This window comes from Pipistrellus kuhlii, unplaced genomic scaffold (assembly GCF_014108245.1).
Source record: "Pipistrellus kuhlii isolate mPipKuh1 unplaced genomic scaffold, mPipKuh1.p scaffold_m20_p_15, whole genome shotgun sequence".
Lineage (NCBI taxonomy): Eukaryota > Metazoa > Chordata > Mammalia > Chiroptera > Vespertilionidae > Pipistrellus > Pipistrellus kuhlii.
In genome coordinates, this window is record NW_023425460.1 from 20,183,278 (window position 1) to 20,207,750 (window position 24,473).

Genomic DNA, 24,473 nt, shown 5'->3' on the forward strand with positions numbered 1-24,473 from the left:
GGAAATACATGATATTTCTCCTAATTTGGAAATTTGAGATGAAAACGTGGAGAATTTTTATGTAACATTGTAAAGGCTCCTAACCTATCACAATATTTTATCTTTACTATAGTTCCTATTTCTACCTTAGATGTTATTTTACAAATATATATCTTCCAACTTGAATATAGACAGTTTATAGGAGACACCTTGTTTCTGCTGTACAGCCTAGGATCTTTTATCTGGTAGACACTCAGTAATGGTTACTAAGTGAATTAATTATGTGTACAAAGCCTTAGTATGATACTTTGCACATAACTAATGCTAAGTAGTAGCCACTATTCTTTTTCTTGTAATATCCAAATATTAATTTTGCTATTAAACTATCACGAATCAATTCAATAGTAGATCATGTTATAGAATGGAGGGGTTTATGGGTTAATAATTTTAATTCACTGTGCACAAATAAGTCTGTTGTTGGAGGGAGGGTCACTAAAATAGTTAACTTTGGTTATTTCAACTAATGAACTTGTGGGGGGAAAAGTAAAAATCCAATTGTAAACTTTAAGTGGCAGAGTATTATTTGTTTCCTATCACAGAACCTAGGACAGTGTCTGAAATATAGAAGGCAGTTAGTGAATATTATTTACTGTGCAAGAAATTGTTGATATGTGTGTGTAGCTTGTGCACACATGCTTGTAATAAGTAACTAAAAAGGATAAAGAGGCAATTTGAGCAAAAGTTATCATGAGTGCTACATGCCCTTCTCTGCAGGCATTTTCTTAAAAAGAGAGAATTAATCTTTCATGGGCATCGCCTAGTCCCTCTCCAACCTACTCCTAACCCCACCCCAACCGTATCCTTAAATTCATAACATCATCCAAATGGATGTGAGGAGACAGACTAATTTTAGACATTTTATTATATTTTTTAAAAATCTAAAGCAAAAAGACACTAATAACAAATAATCAGAACATCCAGAAAATCACCATGTGCCTTGTATATGATTCTCTTTTATTTTGGATATTTAACCTGGAGAATACAACGGACAGCGTAAACGTCTGCTAATTGATGCTCCAGAGGTTTGCAGATCTCAGAAAGTGTCGTTAATAGTATCCTGCTGGCACAGCGTGGCAGGATCATTAGGAGCAAAGCACCTCACACTGGGGAGCTCTGACAGCATCCATCAGGTTGTGCCAGCATTTCCATTTAGAATCCTGTGTCTCTTGCTGTGTGTATGGATCTCGACAGAATGCAAGAGGAAGGTGTCATTGTTCAAGTTGATACTACTGGGTAATATGTTAACTGATGGCATTTTCGCTGCCCTCACAGAAATAGCTCCAGGTGTAGAGAGAGTCCAGATAATACCAAAAGCCATTAAGATATCACAAAATTGTTTTGTTTTCTTTTTTCTCCCAACTGGATCAAGTTAGGTAGAATAGACATGCTAAAAATAAACTACGGTAGCGGTCTGCCTTGCTGTTTTGTGAAAGCTCTAGGAAGAGCTTGACATGGTTGACAACTGCATGTTAAGAATAGAGTTATCCAATTGCAGCATGAATAAGTAGGAACAATTAACACATTTTAGAGCTATTGACTACTCGTTAAAGGTCTTTCTTGACTGGTAGCTTGTGAAATATTTTTAAAAATTTAATTTGGCTTTTATATGAAATATTCAGATAAAACTGTACCTCAGCTTCTCAATCTTCTAGTTATAATATAAGTCTTGGCCATTCTGCTTCATATTTATTTGACTTTCATGAAGTTGTGCAAACTTGAGGGTGGGGGAAATTCTCACTCCAGTTGAATATACCAATGTGGAAAGTGCTGGCTGATGTGAGCCATATTTTTCCTGTGATAACATTTTTTGTACCTGAGTTGTTTTAATTACTATAAAGTGGAAATGCATTTATGTGTCACTTTTCAGTTGATATTGATATTAAGTACATGAATAAAGAGCTATATATGAAAGTTTTTGCTATTCCATAAAGGGAGAGAGATGTTTAATAACTCTTGTCAACATTTTATGCACCCAGCATAGGAGCACCTAGATATAGAAAGCAAATCTTGATGTACATGAAGGCAGATTGACAATACAATCAGAGTAAGGGATTTTAATACCCCATTGACATCAGTGGATAGATCTTCCAGACAAAAAAATCAATAAGGAAACAGTTGTCTTAAATGACACACTAGATCAAATGGATTTAATTGATGTTTTCAGAGCATTTCACCCCAAAGCAGCAGAATATAAATTCTTTTTAAGTGCACATGAACATTTTCTAGGATGCACCACATCTTAGAACACAAAACAAGTCTCAATAAATTTAAGAAGATTGAAATTATATCAAACATTTTCTCTAACCATAATGGTATTAAACTGGAAATCAATCACAACTAAAGAACACATAAAGTCATGGAGGCTAAATCACATTACTAAATAGTGAATGAGTTAACAATAATATCAAGTAAGAAAACAAAAGTCCTCTTTAGCAAATGAAAATAAAACACAACAACCCCAAATCTATGGGACACAGTAAAAGCAGTTCTACATGGAAAATTCATAGCATTATAGGCCTACCTCAAGAAACAAGAAAAATCTCAAATAAACAAGCTAACTTTAAAATTAAAGGAGCTAAAAGAAAAACAAACAAACAAAGATAAAAGTGAGTAGATGAAATAATAAAAACCAGAGCAGAAATAAATGAAATGAAGTCTAAAGAAACAATACTAAAGATCAATGAAACCAAGAGCTGATTTTTTTTGTAAAAATAAATAAGACTGACAAACATTTAATCAGACTCATGAAGAAAAAGGGATAAAGGATCCAAATAAAATCAGAAATGAAAAGGGAGAAAGAACAACGGATTCCACAGAAATACAAAAGGATTGATTGTAAGAAGATATTGTGAACTTTATGGCAACAATTGGACTAAATGGATGGATTCCTAGAAACATACAATCTTCCAAAATTGAATCAAGAAGAAATAGAAAATCTGAATAGACAGATTACAACTAACTAAATAGAGGCAGTAACTAAAACAGTTCCAACAAACAATAGTTCTGGACCAAGTGGCTTCACAGGTGAATTTTACCAAATATTCAAAGAATTAACATCTATCCTCCTCAAACTATTCCAAAAAATTAAAGAGGAAGGAAGACTCTCAAGCTCATTTTATGAAGCCAGCATTATCCTAATTCCTAAACCAGATGCAGACACTACAAAGAAATAAAATGATAGGCCATAGATGCTAAACATAGATGCTAAAATCCTCAACAAAATATTATCAAAGTGGATAAAAAATACATTAAAAACATCATACACTATGATCAAGTGGGATTTATTTAGGGCATGCAAAGATGGTATTATATCTGCAAAACAATAAATGTGAGATATACTACATAAACAAAATGAAGGATAAAGTCACATGATCATATAAATAGATGCTGAAAACCTGTCATTATTTGCAAATTACATGATACTGTATTTAGAGAACACTGATGACCCCACCAAAAAAATTACCAGAACTGGTAAATGAATTCAGTAAAATAGAAGGATAAAAAATAAATGTCCAGAAATCAGTTGTATTTTGCTACATCAGTAATGAGCTATCAGAAAGGAAAACTAAGAAAACAATCCATTTAAAATTTCACCAGAAATACTTAACCAAGGATGTAAAAGACCTGTATTTGGAAAATTTTAAAGAAGTTAAAAAAGATACAAATAAGTGGAAGCATATGCCATGTTCATGGATAGCAAGCATTAACATCCATAGTACACAAAGCAATCTATAGATTGAATGAAATTCCTATCAATATTCTAATGGCCTATTTCACAGAACTAGGACTAATATTCTAAAAACTTTTCTGGAACCACACAAGAAACCTGAATAACTGCAGCAATCTTGAGAAAGAAGAACAAAGTTGGAGGGATCACACTACCTGATATTAAATTATACTACAAGGCATGGTACTGGCATTAAAAATGACCATATAGATCAATGGATCAGAATAGAGAGCCTAGAAATAAATCTATACCTTTATAGTTAGTTAAAATTTGACAAAGGAGGCAAGAATATATAATCAGATAAAGATAGTCTATTCAATAAGTGGTGCTAGGAAAATTGAACAGATATATGCAAAAAGTGAAATTAGACCATCTTCATACACCATGCACAAGAATAAACTCAAAATGAATTAAACACTTAAATTTAAGACTTGAAACACTAAGAGAAAATATAGGCAATAAAATCTTAGACATTTCTCATAGCAATATTTTTATATCTCTTTGGGCAAGGGATACAAACAAAAAAATAAACAAATAGGACTATATCAAACTAAAAAGTTTTGTGTTGTTTTTTTAATTCTTACTGAGGTATATACCCTAATGGGGAATGGAACCCGCAATCTACTGTTATATGGGATGATGCTCCAACCAACTGAATTACTGGCCAGGACAAACAAACAAAGTTTTTGCACAGCAAAGGAAACCATCAGCAAAATGAAAAGACAGCCTATTTAATGGGAGAACATATTTGTCAATGATATAGTACCTGATAAGGGGTTAATATCCAAAATTTATAAAGAACTTATAAACCTCAACATTAAGAAAACAAAACAAAACAAAATCCAATTAAAATGTGCAAAAGCCCTAGCAGGTTTGCTTAGTGGATAGAGCTTCAGCCTACAGACCAAAGGTACCCAAGTTCTGTTCTGGTCAAGAGTATGTACCTTGGTTGCAGGCTCCTTCCTGGCCTGGGGCATGGTCAGGGTGTATGCAGGAGGCAACTAATTTATGTTTTTTGGTGTTTTTTTTTTTTTTTTTTTCCCCCACATTGATATCTCTGTGTGTTTCCCTCTCTTTTTCATTCTCTTAAAAATCAATGGACAAGTATCATTGGGTGAGGATTTAAAACAATGTGCAAAGTACCTAAATAGATACTTTTCCAAAAAGAAGTGGCCAATAGACTATGAAAAGATGCTAAATGTCACTAGTCATCACAGAAATGCAAATTAAAGACACAAGGGAGATTTCACCTTACACCTGCCAAAATCTGTATCATGAATACATCAGTAAACAAGTGTTGGCAAGGATGTGTAGAAAAAGGAACACTCATGCACTGTTGGTGGGAATGCAGATTAGTGCAACCACTGTCGAGAACAGTTTGAAGTTTCCTTAAAAATGAAAAATGCAACTGCCTTATGATCCAGAAATTCCACTTCTGGGAACATATCTGAAGAAACCTGAAGAATTAGTTCAACAGGACATAGGCACCCTATGTTCACTGCAGCATTATTTACAATAGCCAAGACTTGGAAGCAGACTAAGTGTCTATCAGTAGGTGAATGAATAAAAAAGCTGTGGTACATTTACAACAATGGAATTATACTTGGCTATAAAATCTTACCTTTTGCAATAGCATGAATGGACCTGGAGAGCATTATGCTAAGTACAATAGGCAGTCAGGGAAAGACAAATACAGCTGTTTTAGTGTAGGAGGCTTGGAGAGCTGGGTGAAAAATGTAAAGGGATTAAGCAAAAAACAAAAACAACAGCAACAAAAAACTCATAGATACAGACAATGGTAGGTGATTACCAGAAGGAAAAGGAGTGGGGAATGTAGAAGAGGGTAAAGGGATGATAAATGTTCATGGATGGAAACTTGACTTTGGTGGCGAATACACAATACAATGTACAAATGATGTGTTATAGAATCGTACACCAGAAACCACACCAATAAATTCAATATAAACTTGAAAAGGGAAATACTTAAATATTCATATCTGGATTTTTATTGTTATTATTTAAAAATATTTTTATTGATTTCAGAGAGAAAAGGAGAGGAAGGGAGAGGGAGAGATAGAAACATCAAAGATGAGAGAAAATGATTGAATGGATGCCTGCTGTACACCCCTACTAGGGACTAAGCTGAAACTCGGCCATGTGCCCTGACCAAAAATCAAACCATGACCTCCTGGTTCATAGGTTGATGCTCAACCACTGAGACACACCAGCCAGGTTTATTGTTGTTTTTAAAATTAAAAAGACTGTACATTCTTCATGGCTACAATGAAATTCTTATTTAAATTATTCCTCTTCATTTGAGTAGAAGTCCTTTTTATTTTCTTTTTTGTCTTGTTTCTTCTCTCACCTCCCACCTTCTTATTGTCTCTACAGAGCACTATGGTTCTGAAATACGAACCAAGCAGTGCTTTTAAAAATAGGAAAGTCTGTGTGAAAGAAAGGTTTATGCAGTTTGTCCAGACCATTTCATTGAGTCCAATTTCACAAGCCATTAACACTTTGAAAGGATAAATTAATTTGGTTGTCTATCATATTCTAGAAAGGAGCACAACATGTTAGAAAATATTGCTCAGTTGCTTTGGAAGAGACAGTTTGGTAGAAGATGCATTTACAATATTATAAAATAAAGAGATGGATTCTTAGCCAAGGGAGGAATATTTTCTTTATTTATTAGTAATTTTATAAATTTCCTCTCTGTTGTTGGGGAAATACCAGGCCAAATTAGAGAAAATAATACAGGCTCCATGGAATACTTTCTAATGCACTCAGCAGTAAATAAGGACATGTATGAAATGAGAAATGAGATTCCGCAGTTTGACAGTCTGTTTGATGCTTCTTTGGCTCTGTATCTATTTTTGTTCATCACTTTATAATGTTCTTTATATTACACAAATGAGTGAGATCATGTGGTATTTATTTTTCACTGACTGGCTTATTTCACTTAGCATAATGCTCAGATAAAAGGACTTAAATGTAAGATGGGAAACTATAAAATTCTGAAGAAGCCATAGACAGCAAGATAGCAGACATTTGTCATAGAAATATATTTACTATTTCTTGGGCAATGGAGACTAAGGAGAAAATAAACAAATGGGACTGCATCAAAATAAAAAAGCTTCTGCACAGCAAAAGAAACAATCAACAAAATAATAAGAAAGCCCACTGGATGGGAGAACATACTTGCTAGTGTCATCTCAGATAAGGGTTTAATCACCAACATTTACAGGGAACTCATACAACTTGACAAAAGGAAGATAATTCAATAATTTTTTTTTTAAAAAAAGGGCAATGGATTAAATAGACACTTTTTGAAAGAGGCCATACAGAAGATCAAGAAACATATGAAAACATGCTCAAAGTCACTAATCATCCAAGAGATGCAAATCAAAACAACAATGCAGTACCATCTCATACCTGCCAGAAAGTTATCATCAAATCAACAAACAACAAATGCTGGCAAGGATATGGAGAAAAGGGAACCCTTATGGACTGCTGTTGGGAATGCAGACTGGTGCAGCCACTGTGGAAAACAGTATGTTGTTTCCTCAAAAAATTAAAAATGGAACTGTCATTTGACCCAGTAATACCACTTCTAGGAATATATCCCAAGAAAAGAGAAACACCAATCAGAAAGGATATATGTACCCCTATGTTCATAGCAGCACAATTTTCAATATCTAAGATTTGGAAAGAACCTAAATGCCTATCAGCAGATGAGTGGGTTAGAAAACTGAGGTACATCTACACAATGAAATACTACTCTGCTGTAAAAAAGAAGGAATTCTTACCATTTGCCACAGCATAGATGGAACTGGAGAGCATTTTAAAATATAGCTATATATTTTCATTCCTACTTATTTGGCAATTATTCTAAAGAAGGAGAATAATTTGTGAGATAAAAGGCACTCCTTCCACTTCAGAAGTGCTGCCTTATAAACTAGCTATGAAAATATGCAAAGATGACCCATCATTAAGAATACATATTGAGACAATAGTCATACAAATAATTATAAATATATTTTTCAACATACTTATAGCAATACTTCTGTTTAATAGCCATAGAAAAACCAATTAAATGAACTAAAATAAACTTTTAAAAATGAAATATGAAGCTGTTGAAAAGGAGGATATAGATATAAATATATATTGTTAATGTTAAAAGATAAAAAGGGCATATGAGTTGAAAAAAGGAGGGCAATCTATAAGAAGTGTGAACTATTAGTTTTATTTCATAAAAATATTATTTTTTAAAAAATATTTGTACTTATTTATACACTAGGGGCCCAGTGCACAAAATTTGTGCACTAGGGAGGGGTCCCTCAGCCCAGTCTGCCCACTCTATCATACTGGGAGCCTTCAGGGGATGTCCTACTAATGGTTTAGGCTGCTCCCCATTGGGTGTGGACCTAAGCTGCAGTCTGGCCTCCCTTTTCAGGGGGCGACTGGGCTGATCAGAGGAAGAGCCAACCCCATCACCCTGCTGCTGCAGCCACTGCCAGTCACTGCAGCCGCCAAAGTATTTTCATCAACACGGACTCCAGTCCCTTCACCATAGAAAAATGACAACTTTCTTTAGGCTTTTTCAAGATGTGTCTTTCATAGGATATATTTCTTATTGTTTTTTTATCCTCACTTGGGGATATGTTTCCATTAATTTTTCCCCCTTCCCTCCAATCTCAGGCTTGGACCCTGCCCAAGCCTAAAGCCTCTGTCTGAGGCTTTAGGCTTGATAAGTGGGCCCCTGCCCCTCTGATCCCTTCCCAAGACTACAGCCTCTGCCCCAGGCTTTAGGCTTGGTAAGCAGCATCCACCTCCACCTCTGCCCCTCTGATCACAGGCTCAGTCCTTCCCAAACATAAAGCCTCCATTGAGGCTGGCTGGAACTGACCTGGGTGCTGAGGAGGTTCCTGGGGACCCAGGTATGTATGCAAATTAACCGCCATCTTTGTTGGGTTAATTTGCATACTCACTCTGATTGTCAGTGGGCATAATGGAGGTATGGTCAATTTACATGTTCTCCTATTATTATGTAAGATAGACAAAAATGCATACAATCTTGGAAGTTTTTATACCAAAATAGTAACAGTTATCTGTGATTTGAGATTTTGATGTTTAAATGTACAACTTCTTATAAAGCTTATGTTATAAAACTAAGAATATATTACTATGTATCCTAATAAAATATTTTTAACTAAAAAAAAAAGATAGAGTAAACAGGCATGAGGCATAAGAAAAGATATAAAATATAAGGTTCAGGAAAAAAATATTTGCTTTTAAGCTCAAAGATATTCTGATCTAATTTGCCTATACTGATTCTCTGTTTCCTAATTGTCCTTCTTTGGTCCCTTGAACTTATTCTTGTCTATCTAACCAGGGCAATCTAATATCACACCAGCTGGTAAGAAGGAGTCAGTTTAAAATCACATCAGCTTTGAAGTAGAGAGGGCTTGAAATTCCAGCTACCTCACATTCTTAGAGTGTGGATATAGACTGAGTACTCTCTGACTGCCTCAATTTCCTCAGTTGTATCAATATGAATGGCTGCCAAAGAAATGTTAGTTTCTTACTTACCCTTCCCTGATCTCATTTGATTCAGAGCTAACTTTAAATTCTGAGCTCATTTGATTCCAAGTTGCTACTCTCATTGCTTTTCCTTCAGCTTAAATGGAGTATTGTAATAGTTTGGAAGTCCAAACCTGGCTAGGGATTTCTTCTACTTATCCATTCATCTTCTAATAAAGCATTTGGAGAAGCGAAGAGAGTTAGAATGTTCTCTAATTCAGTGTTAAAATCCTGGTCTTAAGTAATCTTGCCAACTCTGTCTTCCACAATGTTCCTGATTTAGCTCAAAGGTGATGCTAAGGCTGAAAGGTTAACATTCTTAAAAACAAAAACAAAACAAAAAACAAAACAACAACAACAAAAAACCCACACATTTTATTATGGTCTGTGAATGTTTTCAGAGAACTGTAATAAAAATTATTATACCATTAAAATTTAGATGAAGTATAAAAAAAAAAACCCAACACAAACAACCCATAAAATCACAAACAAAAAACTTCTGTGCCAACAGATATATATAACAGAATTACGAAGGTCTTTGTGTATACTTTACTAGAAACAAAATTAAATTACACGTTTATCAGCTCTTCAACATAATCTAAGTTTTCTGCCATGGATATTATTTGTGTTTAATTATTTCTCAGTATATCAATATAAAGGTGTCATTAATTAAAATACATAAGGTCCTTTCAAAACAAATGTGTAAAAGAGTTAAACAGTTTTTCCTGATGACTTTGACAAGTTGTAAAAATAGCTTGAGGCGTGTGCTTTCTTAATTCACAGGGAATATTCACCAATACTGATGGAAAGTATAAAAGCCTTACATTTGTATTAAGATGAGGATTGCATACACTGATATTCTGATCTCATTTCCTGCTCTGATTCTCTGTTTCCTAATTGTCTTTCACACGTACACAGACACTTCAATACAAGCACACGTACCACACACCATACACACACACACACACACACACACACACACACACACATACACATGCACACCACACTCACACCACATGCACACCACACTCACCCCACATGCACTGATAAATTTCTATTACATTTCTGGCCTAGAATCTCTAGTCTGAAAATATTCATGGAATTAAAATAATTTGAGGGAACTTATATGATGAATGTTGCATATTTGTGACATAAAACTATATTTTGTATATTTTGATGATATAAATGGTTTCCCTGTAATAAAACGATCACTTCATCAAGTGGCACTCTCTTTCCTTTACTATGAATTAAATGTCATGTCTTTCTCCAAATGTGTTGACATGTATTTATTTACACAGTGTGGATTTTGTGAGCTCTTGTTTTAATTAAGGAATTATCACATTTGCATATTTCTATAGCTTTCATTGAAGTAAATTGACTCTCATGTGCTGGTATTGTGTATTATTATACATACTTTGAGAAAACCCACAGCATTTTTACTGACTGTTTTAATGCTGTGTACTAAAAATGACTGTTTCTAACATAAATGCTTTCCATAAGCCTCTGGAAAAGGGTTGACCTTATGCTTGCCTATTTGGTGAATAGAAAGGTCAGGCAGGGTCTGAAGGCAGTGTCAACTTTTGACCAAACAAAAAAAGAATAAAGAAAGATACAAGTAATAGACCAACTCCTTGTTGACAGAATTTTTCTAAGCCCCTTTGAAGGAGACACTGTCAGCTCTCTGCAAATGTCAAGTCCTGGTCTGATGCTTCCTGGCAAATGAAGAATAATACTTAGATAATTTTTAAATGTTTAAGAGGGTTAAGGTTTTATTTGGAACCTTTGCATATTCCCTTTGCAAATTTCCTTCACTTTTACATCCTTTTTCATTGTGAAGCCTAATATAAACAACTTCAAGATGCAAGTCTATGAGCATCAGATTGGCAAAAATTAATTGTATGCATGTGTTGTATTAGTGGTGGGATTTTGAGAGACTTGAGTGTGCATGCATGCACCATTCTTCTAAGGCATGAAAACTTTCTTCAGGTTCTTCCAATTATAGCCATGCTTCTTTGTGAGCTGTATATTGCCAGATATTTTAATTATTCAAGAAAAAGTAGAAATCCAAATTCTAAGTGAAAAAAGCCTATTTTAAAAATTGTCTCAATTTTTATAAAACATAAATAATGTTTGGCAAAACAAAGCACGTCTGACCAAATATAGACATACCAATATTGATCTTATATCTTGAAACTTTTATTTATGGCTGCAACATGTCCAAATTTAAAATAATATTTATTTTTAGCTATTTCAAAGAGTTATGAAATTTATTTAATATTCAGGCACTGGGAATAGGATTTAGAAGTTAACACAATTTATCATGAAAGTACAGTATATAAATACTTAAATTAATCTGTAGAAAATGCCACAGTAAATTATACAATAAGTTTAAAAAGTAAAATTAATTTTTTCAAATATATTCATTCATCTTGAATTTATTTACTTCAAAATACCATTCAAAGAAGAGATGAGTTAAGATCTTTGATCATTATTTCTGGTAGGGTAATGTGTCCAAATACTTTGATTGAAATGTCCTCATCAATTTAGGTAAAAATCAAACAGGCTGGAATCTCCATTGGCAAAGCACTGGCATTCAGTGAATTCACCAAAGTCATGGTGACCACTCATAAGGATACAGTGAATGAGACCAAATTTCCATGGATGCTCTTTATATAAAGTTTCTGGATGTTCTTCCAGAAACTTTAAATAAATTAAAGTGCACAATCTGCTCTTTTGGCTTGCCCCAGGATTGCCATCACATCTCTTGCTGACTACATATCCTTCTCATCACCAGTTGCTGTTCCAAGAGTCACAACACCCTATAATATTTAGTAGATGCAGTTTTTCCTGAGCAGAATTCTGGGCCAAGTCAATTAACCTCTCATGCCTCAGCATCCTCACTTACTTTCTTTGTGTCAGAATGTTACAGTTTCTAGCTTCCATTCCTGAAAAATTGTTAAATGTATGTCATTGGAAGTAGATGATCCTTTTGGTAGAAACCCGCCACCTCTGGGAAAATGAATACGATATGGTCCCAGTAGAAATGTAATTTTCCTGGGCTTAGAACACATTGATATTAAAGTAAGAAAAATAACCTTTCTACCATATCTAGCACCTCAGCCCTCTACAGACAAGGTCAGATTTTGGTCATTCAATTTAAGTGGCCAGGCACCTAAATGATTTCATGGGAAAGGAGTAGGAAATGGGCCAACTGATAAAAATTTCACAAATAAGTCTACCAAATGTCTTTAGTTTCTTTTAAAGAATATTAAAGAACTACTTATTATATACTGTATTATTTAAGTAGATACTCAATAGAGAAAAATAATACAGGTGGTACAAAAGTAAGTTTATGGTTGTGAGGACATGAAAAAGAGTTTATTTTTTGTATTATTATTATTATTATTATTATTACCAATTATTGTACTATTTTCCATAGGAATGCCTGTAAACCTACTTTTCCCATACTCTCTATGGTAAGATAGAAAGAAGAAATGATTAAGACCACAAAAGTTTACACACAGCCAGTAAAGAATTATTGAAAATTTACTAACTTAAAGCAGCGTAAATGTATTGTTTTAAAGTTAGGGAAGTTAAAAGACTAAAGTGAGTTTGGAACCTAGCATTTTTTCTGGAGGTGGTAGAGGGGAATCTGTGTCCTTGCCTGTCTAAGTTTTAAATGGTCATTGCATAAGCTGTGACCCCTTTTTCCACCTTTAAAACCAGCAAGCTAGCAATTCTTCTTCTCTAGTCTTCTGTCTCCTTCTTATAAGGACCCTTATGGTTACACCTGGCCCATCCAGACACAACAATCTAGAACAGTCTCCTAATATCAAAATCCTTAACTTAAAGCCACCTACAAAATACATTTTATCAGGTAATATTCCATAATAAAAGGGTTTGAGATTAGAAAGTTGACCATTTTGGAGCCATTATTCAGTGCACAGCATAACCGCATTTTTGACATTTGCTCTCCCCTCCCCCCCTTTTTATTGTAACACTGTGTTTGACAACTGGATGCATATACTTATCTTCGTTTTTCAGATAACTTTTAAAATATTTTGCTTCTAGAGTAAATCTTTAGAAGTCTAATTATTCAATAAAAGTTATGAAAAATTATAATTCTTAATTGTTCCCAAATTATTGTTTAAACTGCACCAATTTATATTCTTCCAGCAATCCATGAGAGTTTCAGAAATGACATGTATAAAGCAAACTGATTAAAAGTTTATGTTAGCTCTTAAGATCGGTATTGTTGGTGAATCCATTACTCTCCACAGCCATTTCTTTTTGTTCTTTCACAAATTCAGTTATAGTCACTTTGACATGTGCTGTTGTCACCTTTCTACCACATCTAGTACCTCAGCTCTCTACAGATAAGGTCAGAATTAATTGTGATCACAGCACTAATTGTGATTTGTGGTGTAGCCTAAGTTTTCTTATACCTCTATACCAGTGTTTTCCAAAAATTTTAAAATGTGCCACAAAACATTTTAAACCATGCAATACCTGTCTATGTAGTCAGGGACACTGACCTCTTTTCTCTTATTTCCCTTGCCACATAAAAAAAAGGTCAACAAAAATAGCTGACCGGTGTGACTGAACCAAACCTGCACCTTGTTGTGGTCAGATAGGTAAAATAATCTTATTTTATTAAAAAGCCTAATATGCTAAGTGTCCAGTCATCTGGTCAGCCATTCAACCAATCAAAACATAATATGCTAATGATATGCTAAGGCTGCTCAACCACTTGCTGTGATGTGTACTGACTACCAAGGGGCAGAAACTACAACCCTCCAACTGGTAGGTTAGCTTGCTGCTGGGGTCCAGTTGATCAGAACTGAGGGAAATGGGCCCAGACACGCCCTGAAGCACTCCTGAGGCCCCTCCCCAGCTGGCCAACCTCCTGTGTTCCTTCCTGGGCCCAGTCGTGTACTAGTGGGATCCCTTGGCCTGGCCTATGCCCTCTTGCAATCTGGGACTTCTTGAGGGATATCAGAGAGCCGGTTTCATCCCAAACCTACAGGCCAGGCCGAGGGACCCCACTTGTGCAAAAATTCATGCACTGGGCCTCTAGTATAATATATTTTTGGTGTGCCACAGAACTTTATGAATTTATGTATTCCATGAGATAAAAATGGTTGAAAATTGCTGCTCTGTACCATTACAGGGGCTGCCTCTACTTCCTGAAATTCCCCTTTACTCTGAAGTGTCTAATAAACTCTAACTACCTTTCAGATCTCTAGTCCATCAATGCCATTATAGCAAAATTAGTACTATTTGGAAGACATCTTCTAATTTACAAAAATAATTTGTATCCTAATACTACATAGTTAGTTATAAATATTAAAATTCATACAGATGCCCATTTGTAGATGATGCTCCAGATAAAAGAACATTGGAATTTAGAAGGAGCAAAATTCCAAGGGAATGCTATAGATAACATCTTACTTTGCCTTTGCTCCCTGGTGATAAACCCCTTTCCATTGGTTAATTAAATGGTTATTGTTGAAATTTCATTTTGAAATTGTTATATATTCATAGGAAGTTGGAACACTAGTATAGACATGTCCTGTGTATCTTTATTTTTATTTCCCATTGGTAATATCATACTGAGAACTGTAGTGAACTATCAAAACCAAGAAATGGACATTGGTACACTATGATCGTGATTATGGGGGCTGATGGGTTGTATGGAATGTCATTTCTGGGCTTATAAGTACGTTTATGGATGGGCTCTTCCCCTCTCTCTCCCCTTCCCCTTCCCCCTCTCTCTCTCTCCCTCCTCCTCCTCTCTCCCTCCCCTCCTCCTCCTCCTTCTTTCTTTCTCTTTATTTTTTTCCCTATGTTTTTCAACAACAGTACCTGAACACTTTTTAAAAGTAACACTATAGAAGGACTATGGCTATTTTGGAAACTTTTTTAGGATACATATTGTTACATTATTTTATTTTAAAAGATATATTTTGAATATCAACTCTATGATAGGCTGTGTGGTTATAATCTGAAATATCACAGTCTACAGTCTGATTTGGGTTCATACTATTCATGCCTCTTTACCAATAAACTTAGCAAAGCAACTTGAAGTTCATATCTATCACTCTTCTATGAAAAAATAATTTCTTCTTTGATATACATCTCAAGCCCATAAACACACACACACACACACACACACACACACACACACACCTCTTTTTTTTCTGTAAAACTGTTAGACATGAATGCATTAATTATAGTGTATGAGGTAGTTATTCCAGATTTACTAATTACTAGTTTTAAATTGAATATTATTTTTGTGACAAATCACAGTTATTCATAGTAGATTATTATACGTTTAATGATACTTTGAAGTATGGAGCTTAAATAACAATAACAAAATAAGGTTTCTCTAGAATATTATCTAGCAAATTATAAAATAGGGAATATATTACTTTTGTATAAATAAGCAAGTAGATTTTTAAGATTTAATAATGAACAACTTTCTCCAAAGTAAAGCAGACACACACACACACACACACACACACACACAATTCTTATAGGATAATTTAGAAATTAATACATATAAATGATAGAGAATAGAAAGTAGATTCATTAGTGTTTTTGTTTTTATTTTTAAATATGCTTTTATTGGGTTTAGAGAGAGAGGAATGGGGAGGGATAGAGAAATAGAAACAGTGATGAGAGAGAATCATTGATCAGCTGCCTCCTGCACTCCCCCTACTGAGTGCATTGAGCCTTTATTTTTTTAGGTTATATCAGTGAGGACAGCTTTGCTTAGTATTCTTGATTCCTTTTGTGTGCTGTAACTTTGCTTTGCATATACTTGTCATTTAATATTTTAAAGAATAGAAGAAATACGCCTACTTCATTCCTAAGTGAGTGCTCTTCAAACTGTATTGTAATTATTATCTAATTTTAGAATTTCCAGGAGATTATAAATCATATCATTTACACATTGATTGCACTAATTAAAAGTTTAATAACTTGTCAAGGGAAACATAATTAGTTAAGTGAAAACTTTACAACTAACTCCCAAGGAAGCTTTCTATTCTTTTTTGAAACTAAATCTTGATTTCCTCCGGGGCCATTGCCATAATAAGACTTCTAAATCCCACTCACATTAGTTCTTCTGGCTTAATCTATTATAAATGTTCAGTCTGTGTAAGCTTTGAGCAACCTAATGTGTTACACATACTTAGCTTTTGATAATCTAAAAAATCATGGGTCATTTTCATATGGAATGATACTGTATTTCTCTTTTTAAAACCAAGTATTAATGCCAGGGTCAGAGTTCATACTCAACATTATTAAGGCATCCTCTGCTTCATGCTGACATTGTATTTGATTTGGGGCCTTTGTATGGTACACACTAAAGTGAACTTGTGGAAATTGGAATAGTAATAATTATTGATGGAAGACCCTGGCGACTCCTACCTACTATTATGGACTAGATGCATGGTGCATGAAAATTCATGTACTGGAGAGGAGGTCCCTTAGCCCAGCCTGCCCCCTGTCACAATCTGGAAGCCCACGGGTGCAAAGTGGCTCGGCAATCAGGAAGGCGATGCCCCATCACACCTCTGCTGCTGCCACTGCGGGCAGTGCAAGCCTCAGCCAGCCCTGGTTACCTGAGTCTCAGGCGGTCCTGCGTGGCTGGGCAGCTGCCATCCAAGGCTTGCCTGCACCTCGGGCCAGTGCTGGCAGGCTGGGGGTGCTGAGGGGACTGGAGGACTCCAGAGGCATGCATGCCTGCTGCCCTGGTGAACTAATGGCCTGGGCGCCACCATCTTGTGGCTGTGAGTGCTGACATATTTGAGGGTATGGCAGTCAAATTAGCATACCCCTTCCTTATTGGCTGTGGGTGCTGTCATCTTTGAAGGTAGGGAAGTCAATTAGCATATTCCTTCATTGGTTGTGGGTGCTGCCATTTTTGTGAAGGTGTGAGGGTCAATTAGCATATTTCCTCTTTGTTACATAGGATAAAATAGCTTTAATTATTCTTAAGTAGCAAACCCCTAATGGAAAATTTGGATGTTCTCTATACATCTAAAGAGGTTAACTTTATAGTAAAAAGAAATAATGTAACATTCTAATTCCATAAGTTCAGCCTAGAGCTCTTACTGTAGGATCCAGGTTTTATCCTGTATCTAACCTGAGCAAATAATAGCTATTTTCAGTAAGAGGACAATCTCAACATGCAAAAACATGTAGAAGTACACTTGTCTTTCTTGAAAAACTTGTGTGGTTTTTTCCCCCCTACTAAAAATAGTAGTTTATTTGAAAGTATGATTAGGATGGAATTAAAATATTGAACTTTGAATGCTGACATTTCACATGCTCCTTTGATGTTTTATTTTAAAGAATTCTTAGGGTTGTCAGTTTTAAAAACCAAATGGTTGAGGAAATCAGGTAAAACCTCACTGTTGAAAAAGCATGAACATAATGCCACTTTTTTCCCCCAGCATTTTATATATTTCCTGCCTCTGCTTAGGGTCCTTACAAACATAAGATATTTTACTCTTCAAAAAATCCTTCCCAATTAAAACAAAATGCTTTCAGTAAAAAACAAAAAACAAAACTTCATTTTCAAAGCTAGTGGTATTCAGTAATGTTAGTTTTGTTTCTTTCTGCATCATAGCCACAATTGGTTCAGCAGGCAATTATTGATTTGTCGTTCAGACCAGTAGGAGGCATCATTATGTTACATGGAATGAGACCTCAGCCATATGCAGGAAAGTATTGTACCCTAACATTACCAACACGAAGCTACAGTGATGGGTTTACATTTTCTCTCTGGAGCTCAATACAACAAGCTTAATAGGTGACACAACAAGCGTTCTATATGCAGAAGCCCAGAGGGTTTGTTCAGCGTAGTTAGATTTGGTAAACAGATTGAGACATAGCAAGTTGTAATTGCCACACCAGCCGTAGGGTTAGCATTCTGATTTTATGCTAGTTTTCCCAGTTTCTTTTGTATCAGAAGAGTTCATTTAAAAACCGTCATAAAAGTGCTTGTAACTTTTTAAAAACCAACATGGAAATGCCGAAGAAAAAAGAAATTGTGATGTTTGTACCATACATTTTCTTAAGTAATAACTATACATTAGCCACATATTTAAAACACACACACACACACACACACACACACACACACAGAAAATCAATACGTTTATATCACCATCATTGAAAATGGAAGGAACTTAAAAATATAATCTAAAATATAAATTATGGAGAACAACTTAATTTTAAATAATATTTAAGTTCTAATAAAAATACACTTAAAGGTGACATAAAATAATTTTTGTGAAAATGAAATTTAAGTATGATTGAACATCAACATTTAAATTATTTAAATTGTACATATTTTAAAATTATATATTATTCAATGTGCTTAAATATTATTATAACAAATTATATTTATTAACATCTTCAATGTAGAAAGTTAAAGCTGTGCAGACATGCAAGTGTGCAAAAGACAAGTACGGATTGAATGCATTGTGGAATACTTTAAAGAAAAAAGAATTTCTGTCTTACAAATTGACCATGTGGGCAAAAGTGTACTTTATCGTTGTGTACTACAGGTGTAAAAAAAACTCTATTAGCTCCGCTAACTCAAATTTTATTGCTCTATTTTAATACTTACTGATTTTTTATTCTACTTAAATCTGCTATTGAACACTTCCAGTATTTTTTTCAGTTATTATACATTTCATTTCCACATATTTTATATAATTTCTATTTATTGATATTCTTATTCTGTTCACACAGCATTTTCTTGCTTTCCTTTAAAACTTTGTCTGATTTCCTTTATTATTTTGTACATATTTTTACAGTAATTTTAAAGTGTTTTTCTAGTAAATTCAAATTCTGGACTTCCTTTGGGAGGTGTTCTGTCAAATTGTTTTATGAGCCATGCTTTCTGTTTGTTTGTATGCATTATGATTTTCTGTTGGAACCTGGATATTTTAATGTTATAATGTGGTAATTATGCAAATTAGGTTCTCCCTCTTTATAAGTGTTAGTGGAGTTTTAAAACTTTTCTTGATTCTGTAAGGCTGTCATAGTACATTGTTTTAATGATTTCAAAAAACATTTTTGGAAAGACTGTATTCCTTGTTGTGTTTTGTTCCTGAAGTCTCTGAGTCTCTGTTCCTTAGCTAAATTGATCTTGTATTTTGTCAGGCTTCCTTGAATGACAGGTTCTAAAAAACAAAATAAAAAAAATTGTTTAAAATGTTAGGAGATTGTCTCTATGATAAACACTCTTTTTTTTTTTTTTTTTGCTTTTTTTTGTGTTTGTTTGTTTTTAGCTGTTTGCCTAATAAGTTTATTGTCTCTGAAAAAATCATAGAAAATTGTGATTTGGTTTATTATAATAGTTCTCAACAGCCTGTTCCTGAGCTCTGAGGAAGCTTGCTTTCTTCTGAGCTACCAGATCATTCTTCTGTGCAAGAGACATTTTGAGAAGCTTCTTTTTAACTGCTTTCTTAGGCATCTTCTCATAGACTGGATTCTCTCGTATTGCAGTATGAGCTTTCTTATCTATCTCCTCCATCATGTCTGGAGTTATGTTGTTCTTTATATATTGAGAGAACTGTTTCTTGTAAGCATCTTCATCCTCTTCCATTAGATAATGCATGTCGTCTGCAACATTCTGACCCATGATGTGCTTCCGATGCACTTCTGCATTGAATTCTTTGCTTTCTGAATCATAACCAGGGGATTGTTGGGTACTGTGAGGGGTAAATAGGCCTCTATCCACAGCTCCCTTGAGGGCCCCAAAAACTTTATTTCCAGTAGTAGTTCTGACAAGCCCTGCATCCAAATAGCAGGGGAAGGCACCAGGTTAACCATCACTGCTTTCCATGTTGTATTCATCTCCAGTCACCTCCACTTGGCCTTCACTGATCTTGCCCATGCCAAACCTATTGAGAAGCCTGCTGGCCAGCAGCAGGCCAGTACAATATGCTGCAGCATAATTTGTCAGGCCATCCTTCACACCATACTTTGAGAGTTCATGAGCATAAGCTGCACAAACTATCATATCTCCTTCTATATGGGCATAACCAATCTGACAGATGATATCTCTATTGGTTACTCGAACTATCATCCTGTATTTACATGTGTTGTGCTTATTTTTATCCTAGATTACCCTCTCGCCATCTTCTGAATTTCACTTGTTATCACTTGAAGTAGGCCTTGTTCTTGACAACTTTCAAAAACCCCATCCTGTGGGAGAGAGACCCATGGGCCCCTAGTATTGTAATAACTATCTATAGTGCCACATGAGCACTTGAATAATCAGAGCTGAGGATCACTTTGTAACCTATATGAATAACTACCCACTGTGCTGTACACTTGAAACTAATACAAAATAGTGTTGAATGCAAACTGAGTGAAAATAGAAAAAAATACTGTTACATAGCAAATGTTTTATAGATATTTGTTGAATTGAACTGACTGTGAGATTGATAAATTTCTCTTTCACTCTGACCACAGAACAGCTTACAGAAGCACAGTGGTGGTGATAGGTAATGATTTTCTGCACTCTCTGAATGCTGAATTGTCACAGATGAAAGAAAAGCTAGAAAGAGCTTTCACATAGCTATTAGAAAGGCCGTTTTAAAATGTCTTTTAAGGCACATAATTTTCAGTGTTTTACCATGTATAATCAACTGGGAATAAACCAGGTGACATTATTTTAAATTGTGCCTTAGCAACAGATAGAAAACTTAGAAATTGTATTTTTTCAAGTCTCCTATGAATTATTTCACTTATTTTTCTGACATTGATTTCATCCTCACCTGAAGGTATTTTTCCACTGATCTTTAGAGAGAGTGGAAAGGAGGGGGAGAGACAGAGAGAGGGATGTGAGAGAGATACATCTATTGGTTGCCTTTTGTATGTGCCCAACCAGGGATAGGATTGACCTTGCAGTGGAGGTATGTGCCCTTGACCAGGATTGAACCTGGAACCCTTAAGTCCATTGACCAACGATCTAACCATTGAGCAAAACTAGCTAGGGCTACCTTACACTTTTAAATTATGCTATAAAAGAGGTTTCTTAAGTTAGATGCAATACAAAATGTAGGAGCATTCACAAGTCTTTTTCATTTGATGCTAACACTCTTGTCCATTTTAAAAGCTGAGACAACCACTGCCTTGTTATCAAAGAAGAGAGGCAATTGCTCTAATAATAAATGTTAGAACTTTTATTGTGTCAGAATAAGAGGAGAAGGAGGGCCAAGAGTTGCCTCTACATTAGATTCCTTTAGTTTAGATATAATGCCTTTTTACTGTGAATATAAAACTTGAAAGAGTACAAAACAAAAGGTAGAAAGGAGTAGGTGGGAGATGGAGATTCTGATATCAGAAATCAAAGAAAAAAGGACACAGATATTAAATAATAAAAAAGCCTTCAAATTTTACCATAGGGAAAAAAAAGCATCCTATTAATTCAGGTCTAAAGTGCAAAGTCCTTTCAAAATCTTGCCAAATGTTTCATATCTTCTGATAACTCAGTAGATATATTTATACATGTTTCATTTTATATATCTTCTTAGATAAACTTAAAAACCTCAAACTATGATAGACCATCACTGCTGCAGAGTCAAATATTCTATACTCTTGTAAGAGGTGAAATGTCAATGCAACTGTATCATTTCTATGAAAAAATGTATATGGAGGAATATTATCATTTTCATATGTGATGGGCTATCATACACACACACACACACACACACACACACACACACACGTGCATATAATGTGCCCCTATTATTTATTAAGTAAGGCAGAAGATGACAATCATATACAGGTAAAAGATTTAATTATTTATTTTAATTAATGCAACACAAGTACACAGCATATGCCATCTTGTTTAAAATTATTTTCCAGAATTTGATTGACTTGGTATAATATTAAGAAGAGCAAAGTAATTTATATTTTTGTAAACCTTAAGCAACACACACACATTTCTCCATAACAAGAGTATCTGAATTTAGGTGGCATTATAAAAAACGACTTATGCCCTAGCCGGTTTGGCTTGGTGGATAGAGTGTAGGCCTGCAGACTGAAGGGTCCTGGGTTCGATTCCGGTCAAAGGCATGTACCTTGGTTGCGGGCACATCCCATTAGAGGGTGTATAGGAGGCAGCTGATCGATGTTTCTCTCTCATTGATGTTTTTAACTCTCTAGCTCTCTCCCTTTCTCTCTGTAAAAAATCAATAAAATATATTTTAAAATATAAAATAAATTAAAAAGGGCTTAGCTTGGAAACTGTCCCATAGGAATGATTCATAAATGTGTATTGCTTATAAATAATAAATGAATATATTTAATGTGTTTAACCGGTGATATTTTAAAATATTTAAAATGAAGGACTATATAACTATATATTTGGGAATAGCAACAAATTTTAAGATATTTAGTATGTTATCACAATTTAAAAACTGAAGACACTAGAACAGGTTAAGTATTTATTGTAGGTAAGGCAGTGATTTTTCTACAAGGTACTATTATTGGTTATAAAGTTTAGCTTTCATAGTTTTTTATCATAAATTCCATCTCCTATAGAAATGGACATTTTATATTAAGTAGAAAAGAATCCTATATAATAAAAGCCTAATATGCTAATGATATGCTAAAGCTGCTCAACTACTTGCTATGACATGCACTGACCACTAGGGGGCAGACAGTTGACCAGTTGCTATTATGTGCACTGATCACCAGGGGGCAGATGCTCCTAATAGTAGGTTAGCTTGCTACTGGGGTCCAGCTGATCAGGGTTGAGTGGGACAGGCTGGAGCCCTCCTATCGTCCCTCCCTGGCTGGCCAACTTTACATGTACCTCTTCTGCCCCAGTTGTGCACCAGTGGGATCCCTTGACTTGACCTGCACCTTCTCATAATCTGGGACCTGTCAGGGGATGTCTGAGAGCCAGTTTCAGCCCTATGGTGGAACTACTGGTTGCTATGATGCACACTGACCACCAGGAGGCAGACTCTCAGCACAGGAGCTGCCTTCTGGTGGTCAGTGCACTCTCACAGGGGAAAAGCCGCTCAGCCAGAAGCCAGGTTTATGGCTGGTGAGTGCAGCAGTGGTGGCGGGAGCCTCTCCTACTTCCATGGAAGTCAGACATCCCCTAAGGACTCCTAGAATGTGAGAGGGCATAGTCCAGGCTGAGGAACCCGCCCCATCCACCCAAGTGCATGGCCCTCTATTATTCAGATAATTCAGGAGCATAGGTAGCCGGAAAATAAGGTGCTTTCATTTCTGATTTACAATTGAGGTAAACAATTGAAAGGGATGAGAAATGGTTATTGGAGCAGTGAATATAATAATTTTACTGCACATCCACAGTCTTATTTTATGCAAGACTATGAAATAATGTCACAATCATCTGACCTACCAATAAAACAATAATTTACAATTGAAATACCTACTTGACCTCATTTTCTAATATATGGCAGTATCGTTAAATCAATTAAAATCTCCAATGTTGTATTTAAAAAACTTCATTAAAATAGATGACCAAGGGTTTCTCTATAGTTATAAAGATGTGCAATCACAAATCATCTTGCCCTACCTAGTGTACTGTCCTTCTTGAAAGAAATTATTTGCAATGGAAACAGTTACACACAGAAAACATATATAATGAAAAGAAGAGAAAGTTACAAAGCAAATATTCCAAACTCTGTATTTGTCCATAATACATACGTGTACATACAGGGAATGTTCAGGGGAAAAGTTTATCTGTGGTAAATTTCCATAGAAAAGATGCATTTAACTGATAGGATAAATGCTATTACTACTTTTCTTTATGTAAGTGAAACTCAGAACAGGACAGGCACATGATAATAATTAGATTAGTTTATCTTAGATACCAACCGTCTCCTACTTTATGCTAAAACTCTATACAAATAGTTATTTATAGGGTTGTATGGTTGTGTAGTGAGTGATACATGTAAATGTTTTACAGAGATAAGCTCATTTAATTCAATTACCACAATAAAACTCTGAGGTAGAAATCTACCTTATTTTACTGTGAAGTAATGCCTGTCCCTCCTGACTGGAAATGTCCTACCTCCCCAACCACTTTAAACCTTTGCTTTAGTGTCCTCTCCTC

General features: G+C 35.0%; 1 pseudogene; it reads right to left on the minus strand.

Annotated features, from left to right (window-relative positions):
• Positions 1 to 19,655: 19,655 nt before the first annotated feature.
• On the minus strand, positions 19,656 to 20,587 carry LOC118718949 (annotated as a pseudogene).
• Positions 20,588 to 24,473: the final 3,886 nt, after the last annotated feature.